We start from the raw sequence: 15,377 nt of genomic DNA on the forward strand, positions 1-15,377 counted from the left end.
TGCCTTAAAGGAGAATTCCGGACATTTTAAGTGTTATCTTTGATGTGTCGTTACTCACCTACCGACGTAAACAGTGGCATTGTTTATTTCCAGATATTCCCCTGTCGTCATATTTTCAACCTCCTCCGTTGTCATAATGGGAGCTGTCATAGGGAAATTCGTCTATTATAACCGATGCAAAGTTATTTTTTTCTCTACTACTACTCATTGTGGAGTCTGATGATAGTCAAACATGCAGTGAAAGTTCCTGAGAGGCTACCGCTAATGACGAACGAGCTAACGCTAGTTGCTTGTTTCTCTCCCAGAACCTGGCAACTTGGTGTTGCCATGTTGAGAAACAAGCAACTAGCGTTAGCAGCGATAAGCGGGGCCAGGGAATAGAGAGAGAGAGAGAGAGAGATGAGAGAGAGAGAGAGAGAGAGAGGAGAGAGAGAGAGAGAGAGAGAGAGAGAGAGAGAGAGAGAGAGAGAGAGACTAATGAGGAGTGAGTGAGGGCAGGTGTGATTATGGATTGAGAGGGAATGACAGCAGGTGAGGTGGGTAGATCCAATCCATGGGAATAGGCCAGGTGGACTGTTGCTGTTGCTCACTTTCTAAAGAACATAATTATGAGAGAGAGAGAGAGAGAGAGAGAGAGAGAGAAGAGAGAGAGAGAGAGAGAGAGAGAGAGAGAGACGGAATAGATTGAAGAGAGAGAGAGAGACGGAATAGAGAAACTGAATAGATTGAAGAGAAAGAGAGAGAGAGAGAGAGAGAATCGGAATAGATTGAAGAGAGAGAGAGAGAGAGAGAGAGAGAGAAACAGAATAGATTGAAGAGAAAGAGAGAGAGAGAGAAACTGAATAGATTGAAGAGAAAGAGAGAGAGACAGAGAGAGAGAGAGAGAGAGAGAGAGAGAGAGAGAGAGAGAGAGAGAGAGAGAGAGAGAGAGAGAGAGAGGGAGAGAGAGAGAGAGAAGAGAGAGAGAGAGAGAGAGACGGAATAGATTGAAGAGAGAGAGAGAGACGGAATAGATTGAAAGAGAGAGAGAGATAAATGGAATAGATTGAAGAGAAAGAGAGAGAGAGAGAGAGAGAGAAACTGAATAGATTGAAGAGAAAGAGAGAGAGAGAGAGAGAGAGAGAGAGAGAGAGAGAGAATCGGAATAGATTGAAGAGAGAGAGAGAGAGAGAGAGAGAGAGAGAGAGAAACAGAATAGATTGAAGAGAGAGAGAGAAACTGAATAGATTGAAGAGAAAGAGAGAGAGAGACTTGGAAACGGAATAGATTGAAGAGAGAGAGAGACATGGAAACTGAATAGATTGAAGAGAGAGAGAGCGAGAGAGACATGGAAACGGAATAGATTGAAGAGAGAGAGAGAGAGACATGGAAACATAATAGACTGAAGAGAGAGAGAGATGGAAGCAGAACGGATTGAATGGACATCTCAACCTATTGCCATTAACAGGAATCGAACCCTCAACCTTTGGATTGACAGGCTGCAACACTACCTATAGTGCTATAGCTTTGTACAGATTGAGTTTGTCTGTTGAAGATAAAAGTGAACCAGTGAAAGCAGCCGACCTACAAGCTCAGAAACACGTTGCTATTGAAAAGTTGTGAGATTGTAGATTGGAGAGAGAGAGAGAGAGAGACATGGAAACGGAATAGATTGAAGAGATAAGGATAATTCCTTTAACAGGTCCGTTCATGAAAGTCCTTGCGGTCTTGTTTCCAATGAGGGCCTGTGAGCAATTAGGGGTTAAGAGTCTTGCTCAGGGACAAATTTCATTTGCTGGCCTGGCCTGGAATCGTACCTGGGGCAACTAGGGCCTCTGGCTCCCTAGGCTGGCTCACTAACCACTCAGCTATGGCCGCCCCTCAAGAGAGAGAGAGAGAGAGAGAGAGAGACATGGAAACGGAATAGATTGAAGAGGGAGACATGGAAACGGAATAGATTGAAGAGAGAGAGAGAGAGACAGACATGGAAACAGAATAGATTGAAGAGAGAGAGAGAGACATGGAAACATAATAGATTGAAGAGAGAGATGGAAGCAGAATGGATTGATTGGACATCTCAACCTATTGCCATTAACAGGAATCGAACCCTCAACCTTCGGATTGACAGGCTGCAACACTACCTATAGTGCTATAGCTTTGTCCAGGCTAAGGTTGTCTGTTGAAGATAAAAATGAACGAGTGAAAGCAGCCGATCTACAAGCTCAGAAACACGTTGCTATCTGAAAAGTTTTGAGATTGTAGATCGTCTATTTTCAGAATGAAGTATGTCATACATTGCAAAAACATACCTTCTCAGATAAGCATTTCATGTTATCTTTATCAATTGCATATGTATTCATTAATACAGTCTTGTTGTTTGCAATGCACTTTAAATGAAGTCTCCACCAAGTGAGGCTTGAACCGGCAACCTTGATGTTGTGAAACATTCACTTAAGCGGGAAGCCATTGGACCAACAGACCTGATCCAGTGAAAACGGAGGTCAAACAGATGATACCATTTCACGCAAATAACTGAAAAATCCTGGGTTTAAGTGTTTTTCAAACTGCTCAAAATTACGGACAATCTAAGGGCGGAGAGAGAGACATGGAAAAGGAATAGATTGAAGAGAGAGAGACATGGAAACATAATAGATTGAAGAGAGAGAAAGATGGAAGCAGAATGGATTGATTGAACGTCTCAACCTATTGCCATTAACAGGAATCGATCCCTCAACCTTCGGATTGACAGGCTGCAACACTACCTATAGTGCTATAGCTTTGTCTAGGCTGAGGTTGTCTGTTGAAGATAAAATTGAACCAGTGAAAGCAGCCGATCTACAAGCTCAGAAACACGTTGCTATCTGAAAAGTTTTGAGATTGTAGATCGGCTATTTTCAGAATGAAGTATGTCATACATTGAAAAGACATACTCTCAAATAAGCATTTCAGGTTATCTTTAACAAGTGCACTTGCATTAATTGACACAAGTAAGACGCGCGAACGCTGGAAGCGAACGCAGATTGACTGAGGCTGCTATATTTCAACCACACTGTAGTAGTGCACTCTGCCGCACTCTGCCGGCTGTATACAGGCAGTGCAGCTGCTGGCATTTCAGCACGGAGTCTCGAGTCACATGGGGGCGCGAGCCAATGAGAGCGTGAACACACACGGAAAGACCATAAATAAGGGACAGACACACACACACACAACCCAAGCACAGTGATATAGTAAGCTCCACTTGGTCGGGAGAGAGAGAGAGAGAGAGAGAGAGAGAGAGAGAGAGAGAGAGAGAGAGAGAGAGAGAGAGAGAGAAGCAGAATGGATTGATTGGACATCTCAACCTATTGCCATTAACAGGAATCGAACCATCAACCTTCGAATTGACAGGCTGCAACACTACCTATAGTGCTATAACTTTGTCCAGGCTGAGGTTGTCTGTTGAAGATAAAAGTGAACCAGTGAAAGCAGCCGATCTACAAGCTCAAAAAGAACGTTGCTATCTGAAAGGTTTTGAGATTGTAGATCGGCTATTTTCAGAATGAAGTATGTCATACATACTTCATACCCTCTCAAATAAGCATTTCAGGTTATCTTTATCAATTGCATATGTATTAATTGACACAATTACTGGTAGTGTCTGTTGATATTTATAAGTATTTCCGTCCATTATGAACCAAGCCTCTGTGTCCCGAACTACTCTAGATCACTGTTTCAAAAACCATTTACCAATAAAGGCATTTTTGTGTCTCCTCGGAACGAAAACTAGTGAAAGTAGCCGATCTACAAGCTCACAAAACGTTGCTATCTGAAAAGTTGTGAGATTGTAGATCGGCTATTTTCACAATGAAGTTTGTCATACATTGCAAAAACATACTCTCTCCAAGAAGCATTTCATGTTACCTTTAACAGTTGCACATGTATTAATTGAGAGAGAGAGACATGGAAACATAATAGATTGAAGAGAGAGAGAGATGGAAGCAGAATAGATTGATTGGACATCTCAACCTATTGCCATTAACAGGAATCGAACCCTCAACCTTCGGATTGACAGGCTGCAACACTACCTATAGTGCTATAGCTTTGACCAGACTGAGGTTGTCTGTTGAAGATAAAACTGAACCAGTGAAAGCAGCCGATCTACAAGCTCAGAAACACGTTGCTATCTAAAAAGTTTTGAGATTGTAGATCGGCTATTTTCAGAATGAAGTATGTCATACATTGCAAAAACAGACCTTCTCAGATAAGCAATTAATGTTATCTTTATCAATTGCATATGTATTCATTAATACAGTCTTGTTGTTTGCAATGCACTTTAAATGAAGTCTCCACCAAGTGAGGCTTGAACCGGCAACCTTGATGTTGTGAAACACTCACTTAAGCGGGAAAACATACCCTCTCAAATAAGTATTTCAGGTTAAGTTTAACAATTGCACATGTATTAATTGACACAATCATGTTGTGTGCAATGCAACTTTAATGAAGTCTGCATTAAGTGAGGCTTGAACTGGCAACCTTCAGGTTGTGAGGCACACGTTTAAGGGAGAAGCCATTGGACCAACAGACAAGAACTTGTGAAAAAGGAGATCACACAGATGATACAGTTTCACGCAAATAGCTGAAAAATCCTGGGTTTAAGTGTTTTTCAAACTTCTCAAAATTGCGGACAATCTAAGGGCGGAGCTTACTGGTCAACGTGATACATGTGTTCCTCATGAGTCAAGGCACATGTGTAAACAGGTTTAATGGCTGTCGGCCAAACGAGGCATGACTTTTGCCTGTTTAAAGTTTGCACTTTCAAAAAATCGCTATAGCGCCCCCCTTTGACCAATTGGAGTAAGATTGGTTTCAGTAATATTTGGAATGACCCTCAACATTACCGCAAAGTTTCAAAGAAATGTGAGTCTGCATGTATGTGTTAGGGGCAGATGAATAATTGTCATAAAACTGCAATATTCATTGGCTCATTAAAGCTTCATTTTTTCACTTATGGAAAATCCTCGCTGCTTGTTTGTCGGCAAAGGTCCAAAGTTCATGTGTAAAACGTTTCGTGCAGATTACTCAAAAATCCCAGGAGGAGATAGGTTTTAACTGTTTTTCATATAATTCAAAATGGTGGGAGATCTAAAGGTCAAAGGTCAAAAGTCAGAGGGTTAAAGTTGTTCATCATGAGTAGACGCATGTGTGTATTGAAGTTTTATGGCTGTAGGTCAAACAGGGCATGAGTTGTACCTGTTCAAAGTTGGCATTTTCAATTGAGTGCTATAGCGCCACCTTTTGACGAAAGATTGTGAGATTTATTTCTTGATAGTTTTTCATGACCATCTACCATATGGCCGAGTTTCGTAAAAAGCGACAGCACGGTTCACCCAGAACTGCGAAAAGTGGCAGAAGAAACAGAATAAAGGGAATACTAAAACAGGTCCAGAGCTGAGCTCTGGCCCCGTAATAATACAAACACATATTCACTTCACCTCATACAAAAATACTTTATCCAGGTACACACACACACACACACACACACACACACACACACACACACACACACACACACACACACACACACACACACACACACACACACACACACACACACACACACACACACACACACACACACACACACACTTTGACAGAGCGGAACCAAGTGATGGCTGCCTACTATAGGCTACGTCAAATGAATAGGCTACTTTAGGAAACAACAACAAAAAAACACCTCTTGACGCTGATAATCACTGGTTCTCCTGGTCTCAAGTCAGTCAGTCAGAAGAAATTTTTTTAAAGTCGCGCGAATCTTGTCAGGGGCACCTGATCCGGATGCTAATGCTATCAATGCATTGAATGTGACACTATCACGTTTTATCCGACCATTGAATGGGCGAAGTAGGTGACATACTGACCTACCCGCGATTTATCAAACCATTCATTGGGTGTTATCAGGACATACTGACCTACCGACGGAGATGACTTATATAAAGTTACGTTTCGGTTTCGGTCTCAAGCGAAATGGAGCCACAAGAGGCACCATGTGCGAGCTAAAGCGAGAAAGTTGCCTGCCGAACGTTGCTATACGTTCGCTTGAGCCTACTCAGAGTCATCTGAGTTATATACCGATATTCAATATGCACAGAATCGTAAATCATGTTGTGCGGACTGCTCTGCCTCTGCCCTTCATCATGATTTGTGTGCATGGGGTTCTCATCTTAAACAAGCTCAGCGCTTAATGAGATTTCCAGTTTAGTAGACCTTGTATTGTGAATTTGTACTTCCATGTACTGTCATGTACTTTTCACATGTCTTACTAAATAAAGTACAGCAATCAATCAATCCTGGGTAGGTCAGTATCTCCTGATTACACAACCCTTCCATGTTGTGCTGCTCCAGAACCTTTAAAAACGCCACAGCCCCCTGAGGAACTTTTTTGCCTGCACCATAGCAGCCATGCCAGGTGAGTCCTGCAAACATCTTCTTTATGGCTAACAATTACCTGTAGGCCTAGTATGTTAGATTTCAGATTAGCCCCTCCTACTCCTCAGCATCCCAATCTGCAACAAACACAAAACATGATATGGTCAAACAATGTTCAATAAATCAGTTACTCCATAACCGTGTAGCCTACAATTATTCCTATCTGCAATTATGCTGTGCAAATACATCTATTAATCCCATTATTCTGTCCATATAAACGTCCAAGTAACTGACCCTTGGTCTCCGTTACAAACACCTAGAATACTTTAACATCGTCTATTTGAAAATATCTAGCTCACAAGGCATCAAATTGTGACATGATGTGAGCTTGTAGATCTTCTATTTTCAACAACAATTTTTTTTTGAATATTTCTTGTATGGGGGTCCATGGCACTAAATATTTTCAGATGGGGGTCCGTGGACAAATACAAACCCAACTGGAGCCTGTTGGAATGGTTGTTGTTGCCCCCCCCCCATAAGTTCATGAACTTGTATTACTTTTTTTTTACTTTTAGAACCGTTATTACATTATGAGCTGTTGTTAAATTATGAGTTGCTACACACATGATACTGACATGATACTGATCTGATACTGACATGATACTGACCTGATACTGACATGATACTGAAATGATACTGACATGATACTGAAATGATACTGACCTGATACTGACCTGATACTGACCTGATACTGACATGATACTGACCTGATACTGAAATGATACTGACCTGATACTGACATGATACTGACATGATACTGACATGATACTGACATGATACTGACCTGATACTGACATGATACTGAACATGATACTGACCTGATACCGACCTGATACTGACATGATACTGACATGATACTGACATGATACTGACCTGATACTGAAATGATACTGACCTGATAATGAAATGATACTGACCTGATACTGACATGATACTGAAATGATACTGACCTAATACCGACATGATACTGACATGAAATTGATAAAAAATCTCATACTATAGTTTGATTATTATTACACATATCATATTATACATGATATATGAACAAATATATTAAAATGTCATATTTTACGATAAAACTAATCTTACTATTATTTTGATTTAGATCATTTGATCATTTCATTAGATTACAATAAATGTCATACTATATTGTTATGAATACAAAATCTCAAACTATTCTATTATGATAAAGAATAGAGTATGATAGTCCTGCTATATTTTTTACATCAAGTTTTAATGCAGTTTTGTGCTTTTTTACTGTATTTAAAAAGAAAAGTGTAAAGAATCAAAGCTGAGGGCAGAAAGGGGAAAATACATGCAACACATACTCATTCTGTTATGAATAAAATCTATTCAATTATAAATGTATTATAATAAACAATATCATAACATCCAAAGCAGTTTAAAGTACATTAGGAGGGGAAGTGAAAAGATACAGATTACCACAAACACAGCACACACTGAAATGACTAATGTTTAACATTATTATTTGTGAGTTGCTCCATGTCATCTGAGCTTTCATCTGACCGTTTCATCATACACGTGTCTTTGTATCAGCAGAATGTTGTGTGTGAAACTGGAACTAGGAAAACACTTAGGTGCTCAGGTTACATACATTCAGGTCAACAAGGTTAGATGCTACTGTAATGTGTTCAGTGCGTAAATAATCCAGACCGGAGCATCTAGTCAGCTATCTGGTTTCTCCATGCTATTTAGCGCATTAGAGAGAGCCGGAATAGCACCACCAACTGCTCGACGATGATTCTGTCAAATTTCTAGAGAGAATGGACATTAGTAAGCCTGCATGACGTTTCACACAGGACTTCACCTGAAGAAAAAAAGCTTAGTGTAATGCAAGTGTAATGACTAATGGTTTTGGTGTCTACACTGCAGTTTGTGGATATTTTCACTAGATGGCAGCATTTGCCATGATTCTACTTCTACAAGGCCTTAGAAGGCCTGTGAATTGAGTAGCCTAGATACTTCAAGTAACCAAAATACACAAATTATATTTTTTTATTTGGAATATATTATTATATTTATACATTATGTATTATGTTTCATTTATATTATGGGTCAAGCATATTCTTCTAATTATGTGATAGATACCCCCAAAAAATTTCACACACACTCTTTCCCTATAACAACAATCTGGAGGATCCCTGTCATCCCTCAATCCGGTTGCTTTGCCTTCGGACTCTTTAGCTCTATGACTTGAGCTCTGTGATATGATCCCATTTAATATTGGTAAAAGAGAGATGTGTGAAAAGTATGGCAGTGAGTTGGTCAACTATTATAGTTAACAACACAGTGAAAAGAAAGGGGGAAAACACATTTAGTGAAGTTTTAAAAGAATCCCTCCAAAGTATTTGAATATATGTCAAATGTCATGGAGAAGTCCGAATGTCACCAGAGAATGTTTCCTTTCTTTTCTTTTCTTTTCTTTTCTTTTCTTTTCTTTTCTTTTCTTTTCTTTTCTTTTCTTTTCTTTTCTTTTCTTTTCTTTTCTTTTCTTTTCTTTTCTTTTCTTTTCTTTTTCGGGAGAAATACCTCCATTCTTTGATTGTGCCACCTCAGCATTTTGGCTTACATGATGGAAGGGTGGATGGATGAATGGATGGATGGATTGATGGATGGATGGATGGATGGATGGATGGATGGATGGATGGATGGATGGATGGATGGATGGATGGATGGATGGATGGATGGATGGATGGATGGATGGATGGATGGATCGATGGATCGATGGATGGATTGCTGGACAGACAGACAGACAGACATGACGAGTATTATTACATGTACTGCAGCAATAGGGCCGGTGTCATGCTGCAGCAACCAGTGTGCTCAACAAAGGAAGCGTCGGGCAATAGCGCGGGGAATCTCCCGTGCATAGAACCTGCTGGGCCTACAGTAAATACCAAAGCCGTCAATGTGTCATCATGACATAGGTCAGAGGTCTTTACACTTCATTACCACGGCTTGTAAGCACACACGTCCCGTGCTCTATGCCACTTTTAGTGTATGAAGTAATTGCTTTCACGGGGTGCTGGCCGTAGAACGGGAATGTGATAAAGTAATATCTCTGATCGTTAGACAGAGAGAGCCGACAGTTTATTGGGGAAGTTGTTAAAAGTTGACTATGGTTTATGCTGTATGGTGTTAAAAGGGGAGCAAATGCAGGAGCCTGCTAAAGACTGTCTGCATAAAAAATGCACCAACCATCAACTTGTCTTTACTGTCTATAATAGACAGTAAAGTAGATGGTGTATTTAGGGCAAACACCTCTACTACTACTACTAACTTTAGGCCTAATGTATACTTTGTCACTTGCATGCAGTATACTGTAATGAGCGATATATTCTCAATATTGACGAGTTGGGGCAAAATCTGACCATAAGTCACCCATTTGACCCCATGGGAATCCCCCAGTCGCATAATTTGTCAACGCTCCCAGTCATCCCACCCACGCCCACACTGGAAAACGGAAGTGCCGTTCTCACTCCCAACTTGTAATTGACGTGTACGCTAAAACACCTAAAACAAGGCAGGAGTGCCATTAGAAGCGGACTTGAGCCCCGTTATCGAGGCACCCCAGAGCAAGCTATATTATAGGTGAGCGAGTGTGATGTCCGCTTCTACCAACTCAACGCAGTTCGAGTTGCATACCAATAGGCAGAGAATCATAAATTCTCGCCAACATGCGATGTGGCAGGACTGCAATTGTGTCAACGTACGTCTGATGCAGGAGAGTTATGACAAACAGGTACCGTCAAATCTTGTCCCAAGTTGTCACCTGTTTGACGCAAGGGGTGTGACTTCTCTCTATAGGATTTTTCTTATTATGGCTGTCATTCACATAAACACCAAACCAACTCACTCATCAATAGGAATAGGAAAAGGGAGGAGATTACTTAGGCAGCTCCCCTTATATGGTTTCCCCAGAATACACGCTTAATATGTGTGTTCCGGGGAAACCATGTTTGCGGAACCAAGGATAACATAAAATGACATAAGACATGAAAAATATTAAAGCACAAACAGCAATGGAACAACAACAAATAGGCACGCCACACTCCAAGGCATTCTGGGAAATCCCTTCTCCAACTAACAGCCAGGGACGCTACAATACTGACAAAGCTGTGACACCTCACAGCTTTTCTAATAGGGGCCCATTAGCCTGCTACATTCTGAGAACAGCTGCTGACCTATTCAAAAGTGACTGCAATTAAATAATACATTATTTCTGATCATACTGTAAAGCCACTGGGAGCCCTGCTCCACTGTGTTGGGGAGTTGGGGCTGGTGCTTGCTTATTTTTTTAAAGTGTGGTTGATTCAAAGATTGTGTTGGCAATAGACACCGTTTCTGAGAAAAAAACCGAATGCTAATATTCTCCCAAGCATTACCCTTACCCTGTATGTCTCTGCGACATACTAGCGTCATGTCCAGGGTGTACTTGTACATCAAGCTGCCTCATGCTAAGGAAACAGGAGATATGGGCCACCTTGAGAGGATGTCAACTGCCCTGAAGCTATTCTGAGATGCCCACGACACCAAACAAACGGCTCCATTATAACGCTATTTGTTGACAAAACAACATGCGGTATCCCCTCACTTGAAAGTCCTACGTGGGGGGATTACTGTTCCCGTGCTCTGCTGGGATACATTTCCAAAGCTCTGCTCCGTGTGAAAGCTCCAAGGAATGCCTTTGCCACCCTGTTACCCCATGGTAGGAATAACTGGACCGGAATGGCAGTGGTAAGGCCTCATACCACACAATTATCTGAATTAACACCAGCCACAGGCCTTGTATTGGACGGACCTTGAAGGCACAGCATTGTGTATCACCGTTTTGGATTTATCATATAGGATATAGAAAAAGAGCAGGGGGAGAGGAGGACAGAGAGAGAGAGAGAGAGAGAGAGAGAGAGAGAGAGAGAGAGAGAGAGAGAGATCAATGCCATGTGCTCTGTAATGTGACACTGGTGTGACTTCTTGGGCCTTCCGTCCCTGTACCATTGTTTGATATTTGTCTTGGCAGGGACAGACTGTCAACATCCATCCTGAACATGTCTTTTATAGCTCTTCCGTGTATTAACCTGCCCAGTCAACGTACAATATCTTGTCTCTCTCAAGCACCTGTGCATTTCTCACAACTCAATTTGTCATTTGCCACCATGAAGGTTCATGGCAGTGGCGAGAGCAATGCACTTGGAACTGTAAATACTAGAAGTGGATTCTATTTATGCTGCATTATTAAGAAAGTAATGAGAGTAAAGTAATGGAAAAAGTACTATTATTACTTTTTTGAGTAACGAGTAATATAACTAATTACTATAACATTATTTTAACTCCGATGAGGGTAAACATTTAACCAAAGTAATGGAAAAGTTACTTTGGTATAATGGCAGGGAGTAATGAGTAAAGTAATACTTTTGAAAAGAGTAATGAGTAATATATTACTTTTTTAAAGTAACGAGCCCGACACTGATTATTACTACAAAAAAAAAAATTTGAAGAAGGAGAAACCTTAAAGCTGCAGCACAGTTAGTCTTGTATAGCCAGACTCTGATAAGTTAGGCGACATCTAGCTAGAACAGCAGCGAGAATGGCCGCTAACACAAATCATATCAGCACCCCAATGCGCTAAAGTCTTTGCATTGGTTCTGCAAGACAGTCATTTATTAAATCCACCCAGTTTTGGCCCCTACATTGAATTTAGGACAGTAAACATAATAAGTATTTACAGGACACTTCTGTATTGTGATATCTGCACCAAGTATTTCATTTGCATGCAGTCCTAAATTTTAACGATAAATAAACTTTTTGTTACCACACCATTTATAAAAGTAATGGGTCGCACTCAGAGTGGCACTCGTTTCGGCTATTCAGCCACACTGACGAAGGCTGGATAGCCGAAACGTTTGTTCATTTTAGAGACATGTAAGAAATAATAAAAAAGTCAACTCACTCTTGCCACTCTGAGTGCGACCCATTACTTTTATAAATGTAGTTGTCCTAAATTTTAACACATCTTCCATCTACAGTATCACATTTTCCCTTTCAATTAGGTACGCAAAATAGACATCGCACCATCACACTTCCTCATAGAAGTCATGTACATGACTATTCTAAACGTTTAAGCCCACAGCCAGGATGCCTGCTTACTGGCTGTACATCACCAGAGAGAGGATATGTCTCACTGATCCCTGGGCCAAGAAAGAGCCCTTCATTTAAACATGTTTCAACACTGACAACAGTCTGGGACAGCTGTTGGTTTCTGGATTGCTATCCTGTTGCTGAGCAATATGAGCCAAATCCCATTTGTATTTGTTGGATAAATTACCTTATAAGACATTTGGGTTGGGTAAGAGGCCTTTATATATTCTGCACCCTCAGCTTGGAAAAGTGTGCAGAAGGACGTATAACATCCAGTGAGGTGAATGGCAAACCTTCCCTCTCACAGCTCTCACAGCAGGGGGTTAGTATAGTATGTCATGCCTATAATTTGTGCCCCTTCTGTACAATGGTGTCGCGCACCGAAAATAGCAGATCTGCAAGCTCGAAACACGTCGCATCTGCGTCCCTTGTGAGCTCGTACATTGGCTATTTTTGGCGCGACACCGCCATGCAAGGAACTTTAAAGCTGAAACCATATATCAGCAGCCTGTCTTCACCCACTCTATCAACACCAGCGCTGCTGTAAAGCTAATTCCTTCACTGCATTCACTTAATAACCTTTCTATATTAAGCCCCATCGCATTGCTCTGTCTTGTTCAACCAGGAAGGCCAGTAGTGTCCCCAATGTAACTTCAGAAATTATTCCAGCCGGTAGGCACTGGAAGTATTTTGTAGTACATTGCATGCCTTGCAGTACTGAATGTCACAGTGATCTCCAATTGCTGTCTATTGAGAGTTTAAACCAATTGCACAGCCAACCTAGCAGTGGTCACAATATCTCTGCTCATGTAGCCTACTGCACATTGTGTGAACATGTATGTTGAGAATTACAAGGGATTTTGGGCGGAACAATGCACTTTGTTCTACTACTAAGCCAGGCATACTGATAGGCTTTGGGAATATGTCATCCATGACACTCTGTAAAATCCTGAGTGGTAATTTAATTCAGAAAGTGTAAACAATTACCAATAAGAGTGCATTTTTACACTCTAAAATTTTTGCTCAAGTTTTTTCTGTGCAGCTGTGGTTAAAATGGCATGCCTCTGGAGTTAAATATCTCATCTGATTAGCAAAACAAGTATAAATCAGGCTTAACTGTTTTAGTGATAAGTTGTTTCTAGCCTTTCTATGCCATACATCATCCCTCTTGTCTTGCACTCATGCTAGATTTTCCACTTCTTCATATTCCATGCTTAATGAAATTTCCTGTTTGGAAGCCATGAGATCACAGGTGGATTTGAAGTTGATGAATTTGTTCATCCGGTTCCAGCTGACTGGCTGTTAGCTTCCTGTTTTTTTTTGTTTTACTACTGTCCACCTGCTGTACCCATCATAATAAATAATATTCAGTAGGCCCTTTATATATATTTTTTTTTTAACAATATGACAGGAAGGGCAAAACACTAAATTATCACAACACAGTATGACTGTATGTATGTATACAGGCTAAACATACTGTACATATACATACATACACACACACACACACATACACATACACATACACATACACATACACATACACATACGTGTACGTACACATACGTACACATACGTGTATGTACGTACGTACGTATGTACGTACATACATACATACATACATGATGCATACATACATACATACATACATACGTGTGTGTGTGTGTGTGTGTGTGTGTGTGTGTGTGTGTGTGTGTGTGTGTGTGTGTGTGTGTGTGTGTGTGTGTGTGTGTGTGTGTGTACGCGTGTGTGTGTGTGTGTGTGTGTGTGTACGCGCGTGTGTGCGTGTGTGTGTGCCACATGGCGCTCCTTTCTTCCTTTCTGTCTGCCCTTGCGTTCCTGTCTCTCTGCACTCTACTACTGTATATAAGAAATAAAGCATAAAAAACTGCAACAACTAGAAGGTTAAAAGTAGTGACTGAAAAGTTCAAGGTTTATGCAATGTGTATGGGAGTGTGCGTGTGTGTCTGTCAATGTGTGTCCAAGACCATTTGTCACCCAGACTTGGACTGTTAAACTGCAGTTCATCACGACTATTAGAAACCAATACCCAGAATTATTATTAACAATAGATAAATCTTTTCATCAGCAGGAGGAGCCATGTGTCTGTACACACGTACTTGTCTGTAAATATGTCGGAGTGTCTCTCTCTGTCTCTCTGCGTGGCTCTTACGATAGACAGTACACACACACACACACACACACACACACACACACACACACACACACACACACACACACACACACACACACACACACACACACACACACACACACACACACACACACACACACACACACACACACACACACACTCAAAGACATAAAAAGTAGCAGCCTATCACAAATGTGGTTAAATTACTCAAACATCATGCAGAGGCAGTTTGCACGTGTAGGAACCGTTAAGTCATAATCTCACTAGAACAAGTTGGCTACAGTCCAGAACAGCTGTCAGATATGGTTCCTGATAAGAGAAACCCTTCTGGAAATGCTGACATGTTTATGTCATTTCTCACAGGGCTACATTTCTCAGCTTTCACATTGCAGCACATGCAGCAATAAGCCTCACAATAAAATAAAATAAACTCATGTTATTAAACCTCCAATTGATTTGACTTTTGGCCCAGAGTGGGTGTGAGAGATATGGACTTACTGCATGCATAAAACCCAGAGTAGCCTATTAATTTAACCACTTAAGGCCTATTTTATTAGAATGACCCGAGTCCGACGTCACGTTTTTTCCCGGTATTGTCCTGGTTTCAAGCTGGGTGTCC

This window comes from Gymnoscopelus braueri, assembly GCF_963280865.1.
Source record: "Gymnoscopelus braueri genome assembly, chromosome: 12".
Classification (NCBI taxonomy): domain Eukaryota; kingdom Metazoa; phylum Chordata; class Actinopteri; order Myctophiformes; family Myctophidae; genus Gymnoscopelus; species Gymnoscopelus braueri.